The 20,760-nt window shown below is 56.1% G+C and overlaps 1 protein-coding gene and 1 long non-coding RNA gene across 10 annotated transcripts in view; one reads left to right on the forward strand and one right to left on the reverse strand.

Moving 5' to 3' along the window:
• SHANK2 (SH3 and multiple ankyrin repeat domains 2) overlaps positions 1-20,760 on the forward strand; it is a 566,663-nt gene that overhangs the window by 162,072 nt on the left and 383,831 nt on the right. The window lies entirely within an intron of this gene.
• LOC147341718 (uncharacterized) lies at positions 11,001-15,946 on the reverse strand. The gene is made up of 3 exons (XR_015157630.1): positions 15,812-15,946; positions 14,875-15,001; positions 11,001-11,569 (listed from the first exon to the last, which is right to left on the reverse strand). It is a non-coding gene; the product is annotated as an uncharacterized LOC147341718 (long non-coding RNA).

Genomic DNA, 20,760 nt, shown 5'->3' on the forward strand with positions numbered 1-20,760 from the left:
AGTCCATGGGGTCACAAAGAGTCGGACACAACTGAGTGACTTCACTTTCACTTTTCACTTTCATGCATTGGAGAAGGAAATGGCAACCCACTCCAGTGTTCTTGCCTGGAGAATCCCGGGGACAGGGGAGCCTGGTGGGCTGACGTCTCTGGGGTCGCACAGAGTCGGACACGACTGAAGTGACTTGGCAGCAGTGGCGGCCGCTCGCTCGTTGTGCTGTGCGGGCTCCTCACTGCAGTGGCCTCTCGTTGCTGAGCAGGGCTGTAGGCGCGTGCGCGTCAGTCGTCACAGCATGCAGGCTCTCGGGCACAGGCTCAGTACTCGTGGTGCTCGGACTTCGTTGCTCCAAGGCGTGTGGGACTGTCATGGCTCAGGGATCAAACCTGTGTCTCCCGCATTGGCAGGCAGATTCTTTACCACTGAGCCACTGGGAAAGCCCTTGATGGCTTGAAAATGAGTCAGCTCAATCCCCAAATGAAGCTGGGTGTTTAACAGTCATCGTTAATAAGTTTGCTCAGCTCATGAGCAGTGGCTCATGAGCAGTGGCAGGCTTGTGTTTTACTCTGCATCTGTGGCTTAAAGGTATTTAATGTGAAATGGGTCATGGAGGTGAGTTCCTGGTGTGTTATTGGGTCTACAAAGACTATGCTTTCTTTCCCAAAGCATGTCCTCTTCGCAGTGGTGATAATGAGGGAGTGCGGGCTCTTGCCACTTCGTGGTGGGACTCATCCATAGGTCGGTGGTCTCAGTTTAAATATCTTGTTGCTATTAAGTGATGCATTTCCGTGGCCCTTTTTTTGAAGTCAAACAATACTTAAATTGCTTAGAAAATAGCAGCTAATGCCCTTGGCTGGGAAAGATTGAAGGCAAAAGGAGAAGAGGGCAGCAGGGAATGAGACGGTTGGATGGCATCACCAACTCAACGGACATGTATGAGCTTGGGCAAACTCTGGGAGTTGGTGAGGGACAGGGAGGCCTGGCGTGCTGCGGTCCATGGGGTCACAAAGAGCAGGACACGACTGAGTGACTGAAGAGCAACAGCAGTGGCCTTTGATTTGGGTTGGCACATGGACGGTACCACAGAGCCATTGCTGCCCTTCTGGGCAGAGGTTTGTACCCGCCACCTGACTCCCCAGGGGAGTGAGTTGTGCGCGGCACCCAGGACAGAAGGTCACTGTTGGCAAACACCACCCGCCCCGTCCGTGAGTCCCCACTCCTGTCCTGTGCCCTCAGGCAGCGACCACCTCGGGGGGACGCCCCCTTCTTCCAAGAGTCCTGGAAGGAACCCTTCTGCACCTTCCCTACCACCCCCCACCGCAACAGATCCACCCCAGCTCACCCCCAAGGCCATCTGTCTTGATTTAGCTAACAATAATCAATCAAGAGCCCCAAATGGTTCAGGAAGACAATTACGCCTGAATAATGGGCTTTGTGCCCTGCAGACATTGTTCGTGGTCGGGGCAGGATCAAAGCCTGGGATGCGCTAGGCACACCCAGTACCGCTCTGACTGTGCAAGCTGGCCTCCCTGCCTCGCGTGTCCCCACCTCCTCGTGTTTCATGGTGCAGAGAGACTTCAGCGTCTGGAGCCTCACCGGTAATACGTCCCCAGCATTCATGTTGCATTCGTGATCCCTCCCCTCCCGGTGATGAAAAATGAACCCCTCCCTGTTGATTTCGGGGGGCATGTCCGCTTGCCACATCATCTAACAGGGCTCAAGTGTGTCCACCTGGGAAGCCTTGATGGCGTTCAGCTGCTGCTGTGAGCAGGGGCTTTTCTAACAAACCGTGGGATATTTGACAGACTTCATCCGGCCGAACTTTGCTTGATGATTTAATCCAAAGGCTGGAGCAACGGCAGCAGGACTCAGGAACTGGAGAGAAATGCAGGTTCTCAGGCTTCCCTTGCACTACCCTGAATCCAAAGCTTGGGGGCAGGGCTTCGGGTCCTAAGTCCTCATAAGTCCCCTAGAGACCTCAGCATCTGCTCAGGTTTGAGAATCGTGAGAGACAGAGGTGACGTTTTGAAGGAAGAGAAGGAAGAGCAGAAGGAGCGTCTACAACATTACTTGGACGTTTCTGAAATAGCAGTGGCCGTGATTGTGATGGTGGTGATGGTCTGAGTCACCCTGGGCCGCCATGACAAAGTACATGGACTGGGGCTTAAACAGCAGACGTTACTCCTCACAGTCTGGAGACGAGAAGTCCGAGGTCAAGGTGCTGGCAGATGCAGTTTCTGGGAGGGCTGTCTTCCTGGCTTACAGACAGGCACCTGGTCACTGGCGTTTCTTCAGTGTACTGTGAAGACAGAGAGAGAGAGAGGCTTCTGGTGTTTCTTCCTCTTCTTGTAGGAACAGCAATCTTATCTGATTAGCTTCCCACCCTTATGACCTCATTTAGCCTTACTTACCTCCCTGGAGGCCCTGTCTATAAATATCATCACAGTGGGAGACGCAGTTCAGTCATAACATTCGTGATGATGGTGCTGGTGGTGGTGATGATGCTGGTGGTGCTGGTGGTGGTGATGGTTCTGGTGGTTCTGGTGGTGATGATGCAGTCTAGTGTGTTGAACATAGTGAAGATGACTCTCCCCAGTTGCACAGAATCTCAAAGCTCACAAATGCTCTTCTGTACATTTTCATTTAATGTTCGACAACCCAACGAGGTGGGATTTTTATGCCCAGTTTATGGGAGACATGGACTTGGGGATGGACGCCTAGGCGTCCTGAATCAGTCAGTGGCCGTGTCCGTGGCCTCCAGGCCATTGAGTGCCATCCCAGGCTCTGGTTTGGGGAGAAGCAGGCACGTCCTCTGGCCCGTGACTGGTCTTCCATCCTGGCGTGGAGCGAACAGCAACAGGGAATCCTTTGCTTTCTGGATCACTCAGTCCAAGGAAGCAAGCATGTCCTGGTTCTGAAGCTAAAGGGAAATGGGATGGAAAGAATTCTAAGGAGGTGGAAGGTCTAAGTGAAGAGAGTGTGCAGCCAGTGGGGCAGTGGGGAGAGGGACACGGTGGCTGGTGGGACCGCCGTAGCTGGTGGGACAGCTGTGGTGTCTGCTGGATTAGGCTCCAGTGCTGTGATGTTACTGTAGGTTCAGATCAGCACTCAGTTGACTCGGTTGAGGAGGTGGAGCCTCCGTGATGTGGGTGGGCCTCTCCCATCAGCTGGAGGCATTGGGAGTGAAAGCTGGGGTTTCCCAGAGAAGAAGGAATTCTGCTCCAGACTGTAATACAGAGACCCCACCTGGGTTCCCAACACTGGCCCGCCCCAGACCTCACGCTTGCCAGGCCTCACCATCTCAGGAGCTGGTTCTTTAAAATAAATCAGTGTGTGTGTGTACACATCCTCTATGTCCTTCCCTGGAGAGCCCTGGCTGGGCCCAGGAGGATGGAGTTGAACCCTTCCTGCCCGCCGGCGGCTCCATTCCGTAGGGGCTCCGTGGTTCTGGAGGGCAGGCCTCCAGCCCCTGTGTGTTTGGAGAAGCAGCTCCCCCCACCCACGCGTCACCGATCTGTTGGCCCCCAGGCTGCCCTCTGCAGCTGCTCTCGATACCAAGAAGCAGAGAGAGAGGAGAAAACAGGAGGGGAGGCAAGGCAGTGAGAGTCATTTCAAACATCGGACGTCAGGCTGTCCTCCAGGGAGGGACTTGTGAGAAAGGATCAGAGGCAGGAGTTGGGTGGGGGATACAGAAGGCCCTGCTGGGGGTCTTGCTGGTGAAGGTCGTGCGCAGGGAGCAGAGCTCTTGGCCCCGCCAGACTCTCGGCCTTTAACACACGTCACTCGTGACACAGGTCTCCATTGTCCCCTTCAGATGGAGAGTTGGGTGGACGCCGGGGTCCACAGCTCGAAGGGGATGGTGAGGGTTGCTCACGGCCTTGGCCCCCGAGTCCTTCTTCCACCATCACTCGGGATATGACGGGACGAGAAAGGCCGGCACCAGGAAGGAGGGAGTTCCCGGCCTCTGGTCTCGGGCGGTAAATCACTGAGCCAAGCCTGGTGCTGGCAGACGACACTAAAATCCATCTCCTCGAGCCCTTCCTTCTGTGATGTGCTGTCTGATGCCCAGGACGTGGCCGTGGTGCTGTGGGTTCTTGGGGGACACGTGGTTCACGGGAATGACCTTGGGTCCCCCCTGAAGTGTCAGATCCTGGCTCTTGTCCTTCAGACCTACGAGATCTCCTTCAGCTCTGACTTGGCTCGCTCATCCCGGGACACAGCCGGAGACGGATGGACATTCTCCCAGGTCACATTCGATGTTGGACAGGGCGGTGACCCCTTGCGAGTGACCGAGTCTCCTGTCCTTCTCTGTGACCTTGGAGCCACCGGGTTGGGGGATGGCTCAGCGACAAAGGCAGCCTGACATTCCCGCATCTGGGTTCCAGGTGCTGTATTTTTTCTGGGAAGTTGATGAAATCCACTCAGCAGGCACTTGGATGCTGTTTCCTCCGGGCGCCTGTTCACACTTCTTTCCTTGTTAGTGACTCAGCTGTAGGACTGTTGGGTGGTGTGGAGTCTTGTAGCAGTCCACACGGACTGTAGTGCAAGGGCAAGGAGGGGTTCTCTCCCACAACCTTGCGTTCCCCTGATGCAGGTCGTGGGCAGGGTCCCAGCCCTGCTCTGTGGGACTGCCTTCTGCCCACAAATGGGATGAGGTGACCTGGGGGAAGCCCAGGGCTGACGTAAAACCACGTCAGAGGCACAGGGACACGCAGACATGCACGGACACGCACACGCTCACGGACGTGCACGCTTAGATACAGAGACTGCACACACACACGTGCACACAGACACACATCAGCACACAGACACATGCACACGCCAACACAGACACACATCTGCACACACATGGGCATGCACACATAGATACGCACACACTGCACACACAGACACACGTGTGCACACACAAACACGTAGACACACATCTGCACACACATGGACATGCACACATAGATACGCACACGCTGCACACACAGATACTCGTGTGCACACACCAACACATAGGCACATAACTGCACACACATGGACATGCACACATAGATACGCACACTCTGCACACACAGACACACGTGTGCACACACCAACACGTAGACACACATCTGCACACACATGGACATGCACACATAGATACGCACACACTGCACACACGTGTGCACACAGACACATGGACACACACAGGCACACACATGGAGAGGTACACATAGATAGTGACACACTGCACACACACAGACACACAAACACATAAACACACATGTGCACGCACAGACACACAGATGCACATGTGCACACACAGACACACACATGCACACCGACACACACATAGACACACACCACATAGACACACACATGCACACACACAGGCCCTCTGGAGGAGCTTATCTGGTTGAGGGTTCAGAGTCTGCGGCCATGCCTGTAAATTCAATTCCGATGGCGTCCGTACAGCCTCATCCCCCCGGGCACACGGTGGCTCCTTCCCTCATCCTTGGAGGTGGTCACGGGTCCTCCTCCTCCCCATCCCCAGCTCAGAAGGACCACAACCCACATGACCCCTGCCCACCACCCAGCATGGACCCAAAGAGCGATCCCAGCTTGACCTTCAGCTCACCGGGACCAGTGCCCCTGAGCCTTGGGGATGCCCTGGGTCTGGCAGGCAGAGGGCTGGGGAGCAGCAGGGAGCATGGTGAGAGGGCAGGGACCAGCCCCACGTGGGCACGGCTGCCTCCAAGTGAGGGGGGCATATCATGGCAGGTGACAAGATGGGAAAGCAGGGCCGAGTGGGGTGGCCGAGGACCCTGGTGTGAGGGGACCACATGTCAGACTCGAGCCGAGACACAGCCACTGCTGGGGAGCGGGCCCTGCTCTCCGGGGAATGGGGCAGGAGCCAGGGCCCAGGGCGTGGGTGACTGTGACGGTTCTGGGCCCGGGGCACCCCCAGGGAGGTGCATGGCAGATGCTGCAAGGGCCCCACCCCGCAGGGCAGGGGGCCTGTGCTGGGCTAAATAAAGGCCCCAGGAGAGGTGGGTCCTGACCTCTGGAACCTGCGGCTGTGACCTCGTACAGCAGGGACTTTACCAAGCGGCTAAGGATCTTGAGGTGGCGGTTAGTCTGGATTATCTGGGAGGGCTCAGCGTCATCTCTAGGGTCCTTCTATGGGGGTGAGCACAGGGGAAGGGGCCCCATGAAGATGAGGAAAAGACAGGGGATGCAGCCATGAGCCCCGAGCTCCTGCAGCCCCTAGAAGCCGGAAGAGGCAGGGAGGACCCTGGCCAGGAGCCTGCGGAGGGAGCCAGCCCTGCCCACAGCCCGGGTTGGGCCCTGCGAGCCTGACTTTGGACTGTGGCTTCCAGAACGGGGTGAGGCTCTGCTGCTCGGAGCCCACAGTGTGTGGTCCTCTGCTCCAGTCCCTGCGGGGGGCTGCCACGAGAGCTCGCCGGTGGCGGGCCAGTGGCCAGCTCACCGGTTCCCGCTGCCCACACCCTGAAGCACTCAGCCCTGCGCCCTGCCGCCCGGCCCTGAGCCAGGCTCCTGCCTCGGTTCCCATGGTTTCCCCTCTGCCCTCTGTGAAGACTGTCACCAGCTCGGGCGCATCTCTGCTCCTTGCCACCAAGGAGAGCTACTGGGGACACCACCGTGTGGGAGCGGGACCCCACAGCTGCGTGATCACGGCCTTTGTGCTGCCCATGGTGTGTCCGTCTGGGCTGCTGGGACAGGTCCCACAGATGGGGCAGCTCAGACAGCAGGGCCGGAGTGGGGGAGGCCAAAGTCAAGGTGCCGGCCCCGCGGTTCCTGGCGAGGGCCCCTCTTCTGGGCTTGCAGACGGCCACCTTCTCAGCCTCTCCACTTTGAAGCCCCCTCCACCTGCACTCCATGAGAAGCAGTGGTTAAACCCTCGCAGGATGAGTGATGAAATGCCAGGTTTCATCTGAGCCCTTTCCGCGAGTGACGACAGAAAACTGCGTTTTTCAGTCCGACCGGATTCTCTTCTCTCCATTGCGTGTGTGTCTCTGGGGTGTTTAGAAGCAGCTCGGTGGGGCAGGAGCCGGCATCATGGGTGCCCGCCTCACGGCTGGTGATCTACTGACCTTCCACAGGGCTGGGTACCCAGCTGTTGGTGGGATAGGTCACAGTCTGCAATCCGGGGGGTGGATCTTAACCCAGAGACTTAGATTGTGGCCTGCCCGTAGTTTTGCATCTTTATCTAAGTTTTCTGTTTTGTTTTTGGCCAGGTCACGTGGCATATGGGATCTTAGTTCTCTGACCAAAGATCGAACCCATGCCTCGTTGGAAGTACAAAGTCTTAACCCCTGGACTGCCTGCCCAGACTTTTTAAAAGCTAGATTCTTTGCCAATATTTAAATATCCTCCAATTTCTTATAAAATTCCAATTTCCAGCTACCCTCGAATAACTGGGAAAAGTGGGCACTCCCAGGCAGTTATCGTGTGTGTTGGCGTTTGGCTGGCATGGGGAGCTCTGCCTCTTTGGGAAGCTCTGCAGTTGCCCCCCTGGCCCAGTCCCCACCACTCCTGACTGCCCGCCCCCGCCCACCTCTTCCGCTTCACGGCCTGGCCCTCTGAGCACTTCCCCGGATCCCTGCTTAGGGCATGTGGTCAGGGAAGCCATTCATTTTTAAGTCGTTTCTTTGAAAAGTTCTTCTTATTTGGGATTCAGACTCTGAGTTCCCATAGAAACAGGGAAGAGGACGTTGTGTCTCTGGATCAGGGCGCAGAAACCCGGGAGACCCAAGTTTGGGGCTGATGGACCGTGCTTATCTGTGATGGAGAAGGATCAGGTTTCAAGTTCATTATTCCAGACAGCACACACCGAGTTCCCAGGAAGAGCCACGCTCTCGTCTAGGTGCCCCGAGACACATCAGTGAACAAGGACGCCCCTGCTCTCGTGGAGTATGTGTTCGTCAGACTAATGATTAACAGTTAAACGGATATACGCATACTGCGTCAGGGTTGCTAAACTAGTTGAAGAGAGAGAAGGCACGGTGAGTGAGTGGGTAGAGAGAGGGGGTGGAGCTGCAGGAGCCAGTGTCTTTAGTGACGGGAGCCTTGCAGGACCTCTGACGTTTGAGTGGAGGCCAGGATGGAAGGAGGGAGGAGGCAGGGGGCCATGCAGATGCCTGCGGGCGAGAACGGGTGAGAACTGGCACACCCAAAGGCCCTGGCATCAGCGCACGCCTGGCCATTGTGAGGAGCAGAGCGGATCAGCCAGCGGGGGCGCTGGGTGAGTGGAGACCAGGGAGGCCCCCATGACTGGGAGACGACTCTGGGTTTTACTCTGAGCGAGACGTGCGGGTCCCCCAGGACAGAAGGAAACAAACGGACATCAGCCCGTCCCGTCCCACCGCCTGTTGTGATCCCAGTGGCTCAGCTGGTAAAGAATCTGCCTGCAATGCAGGAGACCTGGGTTCGATCCCTGGGTCAGGGAGATCCCCTCTGGAGGAGGAAATGGCAACCCGCTCCAGTATTCTTGCCTGGAGAATCCCAGGGACAGAGGAGCCTGGCGGGCTGTCATCCATGGGATAGCAAAGAGTTGGGGACGGCCAAGCGACTAACATGTACGCACACACGTGATCCCATGTGAAAAGCAGGGCTGACGTTTGCCCCTTACGTGGCATGAGGAAGGGGTGCCCCGTGAACTGATCCAGCTTGGGGTCAGGAGATTCTCCTCGTTAACTGGTTGATTTGCAACAGTGAAGGAGGGGTGATGAAGTGGAGCCCAAGGCTGGGAAGGAGCTGGCTTGAGGTCAGAGTCATCAGACCCGGGGACTGAGGGCTCCAGGGAGCCCCGGGTGGACGCCTGGTCTGGGTAGGGGAGGTCGAGTCCTCGGAGCTCTTCCCTGGAACCCTTGCACCGCAAACCCAGGTTCCACAGGTTTAAAGTTACGGTGCAGGCTGTCCCCCTAAACAGAGCACTGTGCAGCGGGCCTTGAGACCTCCGACCCAGGCACGTGGGCAGGGCTGGGCTGGGCCAGGGGCTTGGTTTGCAGATGCTGCTCTTCACGAGCTGAGAAAAGGACCCTCAGTCACCAGGGAGCGTGTGAAGGTCAGGATGCACGTGGGTGCCTGACCCTGTTATGTAAGAACGAAGGAGAGGCAGTCACCAGTCCTCAGCTCCAGGAAGGGGAGAGAAAAGAGGTGAAGAGTGTTGGGGAGGCCACCCTGCCTGCCACCAGACCTCAGGTCAGCACCCTGGAGACCCTGAGTGTTGGAGATGCAGGTGAGACTGGACATGGTGTTTCGGTTGAACCTGCTAGGCCTGTAGTCCCGGCTCGTGGGGTCCTTGCTGACCTGGAGTGTGCTAAGTTGCTTCAGTCGTGCCTGACTCTGTGTGACCCTAGGAACTGTATCCCACCAGGCTCCCCTGTCTGTGAAATTCTCCAGGCAAGAATACTGGAGTGGGTTGCCATGCCCTCCTCCGGGGGGATCTTCCCAACCCACAGATCAAACCCACGTCTCCTACGTCTACCTACACTGGCAGGCGGGTTCTTTCCTGCTCGCGCCACCAGGGGAGCATGTTGCTCACTGATGTCACAGCTCCCAGCTCACTCCCTCTACCCCAGACACCCAGCCTCCGGCTGCTCCTCAGGCAGCCAGACACATGCTTGCCCCCGGGCCTTTGCACCCGCTGTCACCTCCGTGACTAGAACCCCTCCCCCAACCACCTGTGTTTTACGAGGCCCCCCCGGGGCGTGTCCTCCCACTGTAGGACCAACTCACCACATCCAGAGTTTCCGTCCTGTGTGCAGACGCTTCAAGCTGAAAATGGAAACAGAACAGACAGCCCAGCATCACCAGTCGTTAAGGGAAAACCGCCATCGGGAAAGGCAGACACCAAACAGGCACAAATAAAGGCTCTAGAAAGAAACTGGGGAATTGAGAGAACAGGAGGGGACTTCAGGACATACACCCCGTATCCACGGTGTGATAAGAGAGGCTAGAGCATGGTGAAGTGGGGGTTCAGGGGGCCCATGAAGAGTCATGATGGCAGGAAAGCCATGAGCTCAGAATCGCCGAGGAGATGGACAGAAGGTTGGGGTTCAGGTAATTGAGGAGCTGTGAGCAGGTTTAACACCTGAATAATGGAATCTCTGAGAGGGCAGAAGTCAGCAAAGATATCATTCAAGACAGTGCTGCCAAACAGGAGGAAACGAGATCCCCCGCTGGAAAGGCCCCTGCGTTTACAGGTCAAATGTGAGCAGTTGTCAACAGCAAGGACAGGGCTCATGAGAGCTCAGAACTTCGGGAAGAAAAATAAAACTATGGTTCCTAAGTTTCAAGAAGGAAAAAAGCAATTTTATAGAGGTCCGGGGTCAGGCATTTCTGTGACATCCTGGAAGCTCAGGGACTGTGAATTTCATTCTCCAGGGCGCACGTCACCTGGAAACGAAGGTGGCAGAGAGACGGCTGAAGTGTTTGCACCCAGAGAGGAGGCTGTTGTCAGAACCTGGTGACCCATCGACTATAGGTCAATAGAAAAGCAGATTTTTAAATGCTGCTCTTACTCCCTCCAGGGAGGGAGACTCATAGTTGGCTGGCGCTCCCGACTGTGGGGAAGATAGATTTAGCCATCCTCACGTAAGCATGGTGTAATGATTAGGCAAAGCCGGGACCCGCCTGTGTTGGGTTGTGTGACGGAGGAGCTGAGCCCTCTCTTTCCTGGCAGGACATCGATAACTAATATTTAAATGGAAAGAAATCATGGCAGAGCACCAGGAATGTGCTGGTTAGAAGCAGGGGGTCCAGGGGTTAAGACTCCAGAGGTCCACTGCTGGGGCACAGGTTCGATCCATAGTTGAGGAACTAAGATCCCACGTACCATGAGGCGCTGCCAAAAAAGAAAGAGAACTGGGACGCAGAGGAGTGAGAACGCAAGCAGATGTGGGTGTGGAGGCGGCATGGTGTGCAGGTGGAGGGGTGCAGATGGAGCGCAGGTGGTGGGTGCGCGGATGGAGCGCAGGTGGTGGGTGCGCGGATGGAGCGCAGGTGGCGGGGTGCGGGTGGAGCGCAGGTGGCGGGGCGCGGATGGAGCGCAGGTCGGGGGGCGCGGATGGAGCGCAGGTGGTGGGTGCGCGGATGGAGCGCAGGTTGGGGGGCGCGTGGAGGGAGCGCAGGTTGGGGGGCGTGGATGGAGCGCAGGTGGCGGGGCGCGGGTGGAGCGCAGGTGGCGGGGCGCAGATGGAGCGCAGGTGGCGGGGCGCGGATGGAGCGCAGGTGGTGGGTGCGCAGATGGAGCGCAGGTGGTGGGTGCGCAGATGGAGTGCAGGTTGGGGGGCGCGTGGATGGAGCGCAGGTTGGGGGGCGCGTGGATGGAGCGCAGGTTGGGGGGCGTGGATGGAGCGCAGGTGGCGGGGTGCGGGTGGAGCGCAGGTGGCGGGGCGCGGATGGAGCGCAGGTGGCGGGGCGCGGATGGAGCGCAGGTGGAGCGCAGGTGGCAGGCGCGGATGGAGCACAGGTGGCGGGGCCCGGATGGAGCGCAGGTGGTGGGGTGCGGGTGGAGCGCAGGTGGTGGGGGTGTGAACAGCCATGCAGAAGGGTCTGACTTTTCATACCGCCCATCTAGCTGTGTGGCGTTGATAAAAGCAAAGCATTGATTTCATTTTTGAAAGACAGTCTTTCCCCCTCCCCCTTCCCCCTTCCCATGAGCTCCCCTCTGCCCAGTGAACTCCTATTCACCCTTCAGAACCAGAGCTCTTCATCTGCAAGCCGTCTCCCTGCAGCCTCGGGCAGTCCCCCCTCCACCCCCGGGCTGCTTTCCTTTTGCTTCCGCTGTTACTTGATACACATTTGTCACATGTTGTATCAGCGTGGACGGTTTTGGCATCAGCCGCCCAGCTACACTGTAAAGCCCGTCTCTTCGAGCTTTCAAGTCCGAGTGCCCAGCACCACACCAGGAACAACCTAACTGGAGATGAAATGAGCTGTGATTCGTCTTTGTTGTTGTTATTCCGTCGCCAAGTAGTATCAGACTCTTTTGTGACCCCGTGGACTGCAGCACACCAGGCTTCTTTGTCCTCACTGTCTCCTGGAGTTTGCCCAAGTTCATGTCCGTTGCGTCCGTGATGTCATCCAACCATCTCATCCTCTGTTACCCTCTTCTGCTGCCTTCAATCTTTCCCAGCATCAGCTGGGACATGAGTCAGCTGTTTGCATCAGGTGGCCAAAGTATTGGAGCTTCAGCATCAGTCCTTCCAATGAATATTCAGGGTTGATTTCCTTTAAGATCGACTGGTTCAATCTCCTTTCTGTCCAAGGGACTTTCAAGAGTCTTCTCCAGTACCATAATTCAAAAGCATCAATTCTTCAGCACTCAGCCTTCTTTTTGGGCCAGCTCTCACATTCGGACGTGACTGGAAGCCCCTGTGGTGTAATCCTTGTAATTCCTCACACTGGCCACTAAGTGGCAGTGTTGTCTTGGCACAGCTCGGTCCAGGAGTGCAGGTTGGGGAGCCGGGGTGCTCATGATTGATGTTTACTATTTCTGTCCTAAAGAGATATCTATCCTGAAAGTCAGTCCTCAGATCGTTCATCAGTTCGAAGTAGGAACGACCCTGTATCAGTCAGTTCAGCCACCGTAACAGAAGATCACAGATGGGGCGACTTGAAGAACAACATCTGTCTCTGTTGGCTCTGGAGGCTGCACATCCCAGACCAAGATGCTCGCCCCCGCCAGCGCCTGCTGAGGGCGCTCTTCCTGGCGTTCAGATGGCCGCCTTCTCACTATGACCTGCAGAGGGCCCTGGGGTCCCCTCTTACAAGGGCACTGACCCCATCGGGGCCCCTCCAGCCCTCGTTGCCTCCCAACGCCCCACCCCCAAACACACCCCGCTGGGGCTTAGAGCCTCAGCTCAGGGATTTGCGTGGGGAGGTCACAGTCCTTAAACCCAAACAGCAAGATGGGGAGATGTTTTGGGCCAAGGCTGTATTAAGGCTATAATATTTCTCAGTTTGCTGTGATACTTCCGCTACCTGTGGTCTCCCAGTATTTGAACAGCACCTTGCTGTCTCTCTGCGGACATAATTCTGGGAGCAGACTGCACACACGTGTGTGTCAGGCTAGAAGACTACGCAGTCCATCAGGAAGCGCCCGGCAGCTCTCTAGAGAGAGGGAGGAGGATGGAGAGGCCGGTGTTTACTGAGCGTCCACTGCCGGCCACGCGGGAGCCTTTGCTGGGGGAGTGTCGTCCTCAGATATCCTGCGGGTTTAAATACTGTGAACTCCTTTTACAGATCGGCTGGTAAAGGCAGAAGTGACATTTGGGGCTCTCAATCTCCCCATTTACATCTCACTTCTAATCACCCCATCTACCTACTGGGATTCAAGCCGATGTTCAGTTGAGTTCAGTTCCGTCACTCAGTCGTGTCCAACTCTCTGCGACCCCATGGACTGCAGCATGCCACGCCTCCCTGTCCATCACCAGCTCCCAGAGTCTACCCAAACTCATGTCCATTGAGTCGGTGATGCCATCCAACCATCTCATCTTCTGTCATCCCCTTCTCCTCCCACCCTCAATCTTTCCCAGCATCAGGATCTTTTCAAATGAGTCGGCTTTTCGAATCAGGTGGCCAAAGTATTGGAGTTTCAGCTTGAGCATCAGTCCTTCTAATGAATATTCAGGACTGATCTCCTTTAGGATGGACTGGTTGGATCTCCTTGCAGTCCAAGGGACTCTCAAGAGTCTTCTCCAGCACCACAGTTCAAAAGCTGACGACCCCCTGATGACCCCCTGTTAACCTTGGCCTTGGATTTCGCTGGTGGTCCAGTGGTCAAGGCTCTGCACTTCCTCTGCAGGGGGCGTGGGTTTGATCCCCGGTGGCGTTGCTAAGATCCCACACGCCATTGTGGCACAGACAAGTAAACAAACAAATAAACATCTAAAAAACCAAAACAAGAAAGATGGGAATTCCATGTCAGTCCAGTGGTTAGGGTTCTGTGCGCTCACTTCCAGAGATCCAGATTCAACCCATTGTTCGGGAACTAAGATCTTACAAGCTGTACAGCATGGTCAGTAAATAAATAATTTAGAAACATCTTGGTCTCCCCCCAGAATGAACGCAGCCTCACCATGACTGTTGCTCCCAGGGGTGCACTTGCAGGCGGGCTCACGAGCGAGGGGCCCTGGGACCCCCGCTTGCGCTTGTTCATCTAAGTCGATGTTTCTCCCCTTTCTTTCCTGATCGCTGCTCGCCGCTCCCCCCCATGACGTGTCTACACCGCGGATGTTCTGTGAATCTTCTCAGGTGCTGTCCCTATGGCTGCACTTTATGCATGAAAAGAGGAAGATATCTTTGCACTTCTAAGAACCAGTCTTCACCTCCTCTGAGAACGGCTTAGGGCGTCTGAGCTTTCCGTTTGGGGGAGAAAGTTAGTGTTTGTACACAGTCGAGTCGCTTTTGGGGATCGTCAGAGAGGAAGGAGGAAAGCAGGAGCAGGGCAGAGACGGGAGAGCTCCTGGGCTGATCCTCATTGCCACCCGCTGGGTGATTAGGAACAGCATGGGGCGTCTTCTCACAGCTGGAGGCCAGAACTTTGAAATCAAGGTGTTAGCAGGGCCACGCTCCCTCCCAGAGCTCCGGGGGAGGGCCTTTCCTGCCTCTTCAGCTCCCGAGGTCTCCAGGTGTTCCTGGTCTTGTGGCCACGTCCCTCTGGCCTCCACCTTCTCCTCGACTGTACTCAAATTCCCCTCTGCCTCTGTCTTAGAAGGACACCTGCGATGACCTCAAGGGCCCATTCGGATCATCCTATGTCGGCATCTCAGCATCCTCAACTTTGTCATCCCCACAGACCCCCATTTTGCGGTGTGAGGTCACACACCTGCAGACCCCGTTTTTGCCATGTGAGGTCACACAGGTTCCTGGAATTCTGACCTGGTATCTGGCGGTGGGGGTGGTGCGTTATTCTGTCCATACAAGAGGGACAGAGTACCAAGCGGAGTAGAGGGTTTCTTGGTGGACGAGGGCAGAGGGTCCCCACCTTGGAAATGTCTTCCTGGACCTGGAGTGGGTCAGAACAGAGACATGAGCGGTTCTGTAGGTCCGGGTGGAGCAGGGAGGTCAGAGTGACCGACACCCAGAGGCCTTGAGGCATGGATGGAGCGCCAGGTACCGAGGAGGCCCCCCGAGGTGAGCAGGCAGCGCAGCCGCCCTTGAGGCATTTCCGGGGAAGCCTGCAGCCAGGGATGGGAAGCGCCGAGGAGCTGCCTGGGGCCTTGGTCGCGTTTAGGACACAGAAAACCACCCTGGGACCCTCAGAGTGCCTGCCGTCCCTGGAGACCCCTCCTGACCCCTCCCTCCTTCTGTCCGGGCTCTTGGACCCGCAGCCCTGAGCCTTAGTGTGACTCCCAGATTCCACCAGCCTCTCCCCACCCCCACCACCACCCTCCACCAGCCTCTGTCCTGCTTGTACCTCCGCCTCCTTCTACCGCCCCCACCTCCCTGCCCCGTGTTGGCCTCTCCAGAGGCTCATGGACCGGGTCCTTCACCTCCCCTCTCCTCCCTGGTGACCCTGACCTCTGGGACTTTGAAGCTGCTGTCCCCGCTGCCTGGAGCTCCCCTCCATCCCCCACTGCCCGCCCCCCCGGCTCATGTGCCCACGTTTTCCCCCAGGGAGGCTCCAGCCCTTCCCTGAAGTGGGGTGCGGTGCCCCCAGGGTCCTCCTCCCTGGCATCGTCACTGCCTCTGGGGTCTCCATCTGCCTCCCCATGGGCAGGACCTCGTCTCGTCCCCATGGGTCCTTGGCTGACCTCCCCACTGGCCAGCAAGTGTCCGTTGGTTGGCTGAGTGTCAGTGAACCCAGCTGACTTACCTGGGCTTTTACAGGTGCTCCAGTGGCCTCTGCCCTTTAAGCCGTGTGATACGCTGACCCCCTGCCCCCAGAGTGAACATGAGTGTCTGTTTTGAGGGGCTTGCCCTTCCTCATGGGGGAGGGAGCCCTCTGTTCCAGTAGGATCCCAGAGCGTTAGCTCGATCGATGACATTCACGAGGGCTGCCTGCCGTCCGTGTTCCTGCTTTAGTCGCTCTTTACGACTAAAGAGTCGTAAGAGTCCGACTCTTTACGACCCCCTGGCCTGGAGCCCAGCAGGCTCCTCTGTCCATGGGCTTCTCCAGGCGAGAATGCTGGAGTGGGCAGCCGCTGCCTTCTCCAGGGGATCTGCCCGACGCAGGGCCTGAACCCGGGTCTCCGCGTTGCAGGCGGATTCTTTACCGTCCGAGCGCCCCTCCCTGCTCGGTGTCGCCCAGTCTGGCCGTCCCTTCCAGGCACGGGGGTCACACGCGTGCCTGGGGCTCTCAACCCCTGTGACGCTGGTCTCCTGGGATTCTTGTGGGGTTCCAGTCTCACTCGTCCCCCCACCTCCCCACACACACACAGCTGTTGCCTCTCCCAGTCCACAGACGGTTGGCTGACTCGGGGCCGGTTGGATTTTGTCCCCTAGGAAACTGGGATGAGGGGGGCAAGGGCAGGGTCCTAAAGACCCCCTGGCAACCCTGACCCTCGGGGAGCAGCGGGAGGGGGCAGTGGGACACCCCGAGTGGAGGAAGGCAGCCCAGAGATGGTGTGGATCAGGAGTAAGACGGACACACACACACGAGCGTGTGCACACACTCCCGCACACACACGCAGGTGAAGAGGTCAGGTGTCCTGCCCCAGGTTTTCCTGGGATTCCCCTAAAAGCTCCCTCTCTGGCTGAACCCCACCGTGGGCTTGTGTTCGTCAAGGGCAGGCAGCTCCGGGTTGAACAGGGCTGCGCCTGTGGACCCAGAGTTCCTCCCCTGAGTCCCGTCTCTGCTCCTCGTGCCCGCCTGCCTCTCGGCTCACACATCTTTCCCACAGCCGTCCAGTGAGCCGCACGCAGGGCCAGGCTCGGAGGGCACTCGGTGGGCGTGTGGTCGCCTGGGATGAGAGGTAAAAGCCAGGTGCACAGAGGAGGAAACAGGCGAGGCTGAAGATCAGCCCGTCACCCCCAGAGGCGGCCCCGAGCCCGTGAAGGTTGGCCCGTCACCCCCAGAGGTGGCCCCGAGCCCGTGAAGGTCGGCCCGTCACCCCCAGAGGCGGCCCCGAGCCCGTGTCACCACAGGAAGCTCTTCTCCAGGGCGTGTGCAGCTCCTCCAGAGGCTCAGGGTCAGGGAGACACCCAGGGGCTGATGATGACCCGGCCGCCTGCATCCATCCGGGGCTCCTCTGCCGAGGGTCTCGTTCAGGCCCGGGGGCACCACGCTGGGTCCTTGGCACAGCCAAGCGACAGGTCTCGGAGGAGCTCTCTGCGTTTGCTCTGGGGTTTTGGATGCTTGGCCATGTGGCGTCAGGACTTCTGTAAGATATCTGGGCACTCCATCGCCGGTTCTCCTCGAGGGATGCTGTCTTCCACCGCCTCTCGGTTTTGAAAGCATCTGGGCATCTGGTGTTTGTTGTTTTTAGCGTTCCTTCCAGACGTAAGCAATATTGATTCTATTGCTTTATTAAAAGCCCGGAGTCCCTTTGCATAGCGTCTTAGCTCGTTCAGGGCCGGCACGTCCTGTGCCAACACCAGGCGGAGAAGCGGGGTTTGGGCTGGACAGAAGTGCCGGTCTGATGCTGCAGATGCCAGCAGTTTAAAAGCTGCAGCTTGCAGCGACATTTCAGGAAAAGTCATGCCGATCAAGAAATCCTGGGGAAAGAAAGGGATGTTAAAGAGAGAGTTCCTACACGGATGGAGGTTTCTCCCAAGAAATGCAGTGTGGACTGAATCATGTCAGGGACCGACAGTGGGCACCATGTAATTTACCTGCCGTTTGGGTTATTCAGGGATTTTCACTTGCTCTTCATCTCTGGACCCTCTGATTTAGGGAGGGCTGTCAGGGGTGGGGGTGAGCAGCTGGGCCCAGGGAGGTGGAGGCGGACAAGACACAAGCCCCCCAGGGCTCCCCCGGCCAGCACCAGCGCCCCCGCGGTGAACGGTTTTGGTCATGCCGTCTGGGTACTGACATGGTCATCAGAAACCAAAGGTATTACCAACAAAACAGATAAATAGCCAAGACAGACGGAGGCGGGGCTCTCTCCTTTTGCCGGTTGCTTGAAAGGCATTTTTAAAATCTCAGGTTGGTTTTCACACTAGGATTCTTCCCCTGATGGTTTTTAACGTTTTGGGAGTCAGCTCTAGAGAGCTGGCATTTATGGAAGGATGTTTATTCGAAAGAGAGGAAACTCAGCCAGCTGTGACACTGATAAGGCCAAATTGATCTCGATTCGTGTGACACTTCAGCGTGGGGACCCAGGAGTGAGTCCCAAGATGAGGTTTTGCCTAATGCCGCTGGGTAGGGGTTCCTTATTGCACGTCAGCCCCCAGCTGTCTGTGGCGGAGACCTCCAAACCTGTGATTTATCAGGGACGGTTCACAAGAGAAGGGCCAGACTACAGTGCCTGTTAGCATCACAAAGAAGAAACTCAGTATAAAGATTCATTTTGCTTTTCAGAACTTGCAGATTTAAAGGTGTCTTGGAATTTGGGGGAAAATGCAAATGCCCAATTATTAAAAAAACAAAAATGTTAGAACAAGATACAATCTCGCATATATATATATATATATATGTTTTATCAGCAAATGGTTTATTTCATAAGCATATGGTATTAGTTTTGTTATATTGATGAATGATGTCTATTAAAAATGGCGTTCTCAACAGCACATGTCACCATGCCCACGTGCTCAGCCGCTTTAGTCGTGTCCAGCTCTTTGTGACCCCATGGACTGTAGCCCACCAGGCTGCTCTGTCCATGGGATTTCCCAGCAAGAGTACTGGAGTGGGTTGCCATGCCCTCCTCCAGGGGATCTTCCTGACCCAGAGATCAAACCTGCATCTCTTGTGTCTCCTGTGTTGGCAGGTGCCACCTGGGAAGCCCATGTTCCCCCACAAATAAAGTTAAATTAAAAAACGAGATAAAATAAGCTTTTCAAACAAGGATATCTTATCCAGCAAAGGGAATATAGCCAACGTTTTATGATAATTATAAATGAAATACAACCTTTTAAAATTGTGAATCACTATGTGAGTATATCTTAAACTTTTGTAATATTGTACATCAACTATACTTCAATAAAAACAAATTAATTTTAAAAGGGAAAATAAATAAAAGTATCATCAAGCTGCCTTCTTGCGGCTGGTTTTCTCATCTTAGAAAGTCACCTTCTGGGGCAGATTCTGTGTTTTATTCATCTCTTAATTAAAGCCAAGGACTCGGCTCAGGGCCCAGGACAGAGTAGGGGTTCTTGTTGACTGAACCAATGAATAAGAGATAAGTTAGCATCCTGGGTTTGGAGACGAGCTCAGGCCCAGACAAAGTGGAATTAGTTGTCACTTTAGATTTTGGGGTGTTGGGAAGATAGGCGTGACCCAGAGTGACCTGCTAAGATGGATTCTGAACAGCTCAGCTGTGCCTTTGAGCCCATAGGCTTGGCTGGGATTCTTACTGTTGCCCCCAGCTAGCCATGTCATCAGGGCTAGTTACTAGTGTGGGACTCAGTTTTTCTACCTGTGAAATGGGGCTAGTAAACACTGGGCTGAGTGGAATAGGGCAGCTGACAGGGTCCACATCCAGCTTCATCACTTTGGTTTATAGACCTGGTCCCAGCAAGACGCAGGCAGCTCAGGACAGGAAGAGTCTAGAAGGTAAGTGCAGCTGTCAGTGTGACTGGCCTTGGGTGAGTCGGAGCGGCTCGTCTCCTTGGTAACGTGCTGCCTTCTGAGTCACGCGCTGGGTGTCCTCCGCGCTGAGGGGCCCCTTCTCCCATTAAATCATCACCGTCCGTGCTCTTCAATTTAGCCTCTTTCCTGTCGTTGAGCACATAAAACGATGAGCATCGTGCGGTCCGAGGGGTGTTGTCTTTGAGGAAACATGTCATCACAGTGGCTATAGACCTGCTGGGGACGGGGATGTTTGCAAGTCCCTTGGTCTGGGGTCTCAGCAGGCTTCCCTGGGGAGGAGCATGTTCTCCAGCATCTGAAGCCCGAGTCGCAGCTCAGAAGCAAGAAGGCCAATGGGGGCAGTGTGTTTGGAGGTCCCTGTTGCGAAGATGCCGGCTGTGCAGGGCGGTGGGGGGGTGAGCGGGGGAGGGGGTGCTGGCGCGATGCGGGGCGTGTGCCCTGCGGTGCTGAATGCTGCGGGCGGGCTCGGGATTTGCAGTAGGGAGTGAACGCCTGGTTTTCATATGTTGCATTTTTTTGTTGTTTTGTTATGCCTGCTTTTTGAAAATTATGGTAAAACGCATCCGGTGTTGCTAGGTCGTCCCACTTTTCAAGGGAATTTAGAAATTCAGATTCTTTTCAGTTGTGGTAAAATATACATAATGTAGAAATTACTACCGTCACCGTCTCTGAGCACACAGTTCAGAGGCGTTCAGTACATGTACGTTGCTGGGCAGTCACCCCCATCACCCAGCTCCACAGCCTCTTCATCTTTAGAAACAAGCTCTGTCCCGTGACGCAGTCACTCCCCAGCCCCAGGCACCCACCTTCCACCGTCTCTCTCTATGAATCTAATGCCCCCTGGGGAGCTCACATGAGTGGAATCCTACAGGATCTGCCCTCTCGTGTCTGTCTTATTTAACTTCGCATCATGTCCCCAAGGTTCACCCACGTCATGCTGTGTGTCAGAACGTCCTTCCTTTGTAAGGCTGAGTACTGTTTCTTGGGCTCCGAAATCACTGTCGATGGTGACGGGAGCCATGAAATTAGAAGACGCTTGCTCCTTGGAAGAAAAGCTATGACAAACCTAGGCAGCA

This window comes from Bos grunniens, chromosome 29 (genome assembly GCF_055505025.1).
Source record: "Bos grunniens cultivar Pamir isolate PY7600 chromosome 29, Bosgru_T2T1.0, whole genome shotgun sequence".
NCBI classification, from domain to species: Eukaryota; Metazoa; Chordata; class Mammalia; order Artiodactyla; family Bovidae; genus Bos; species Bos grunniens.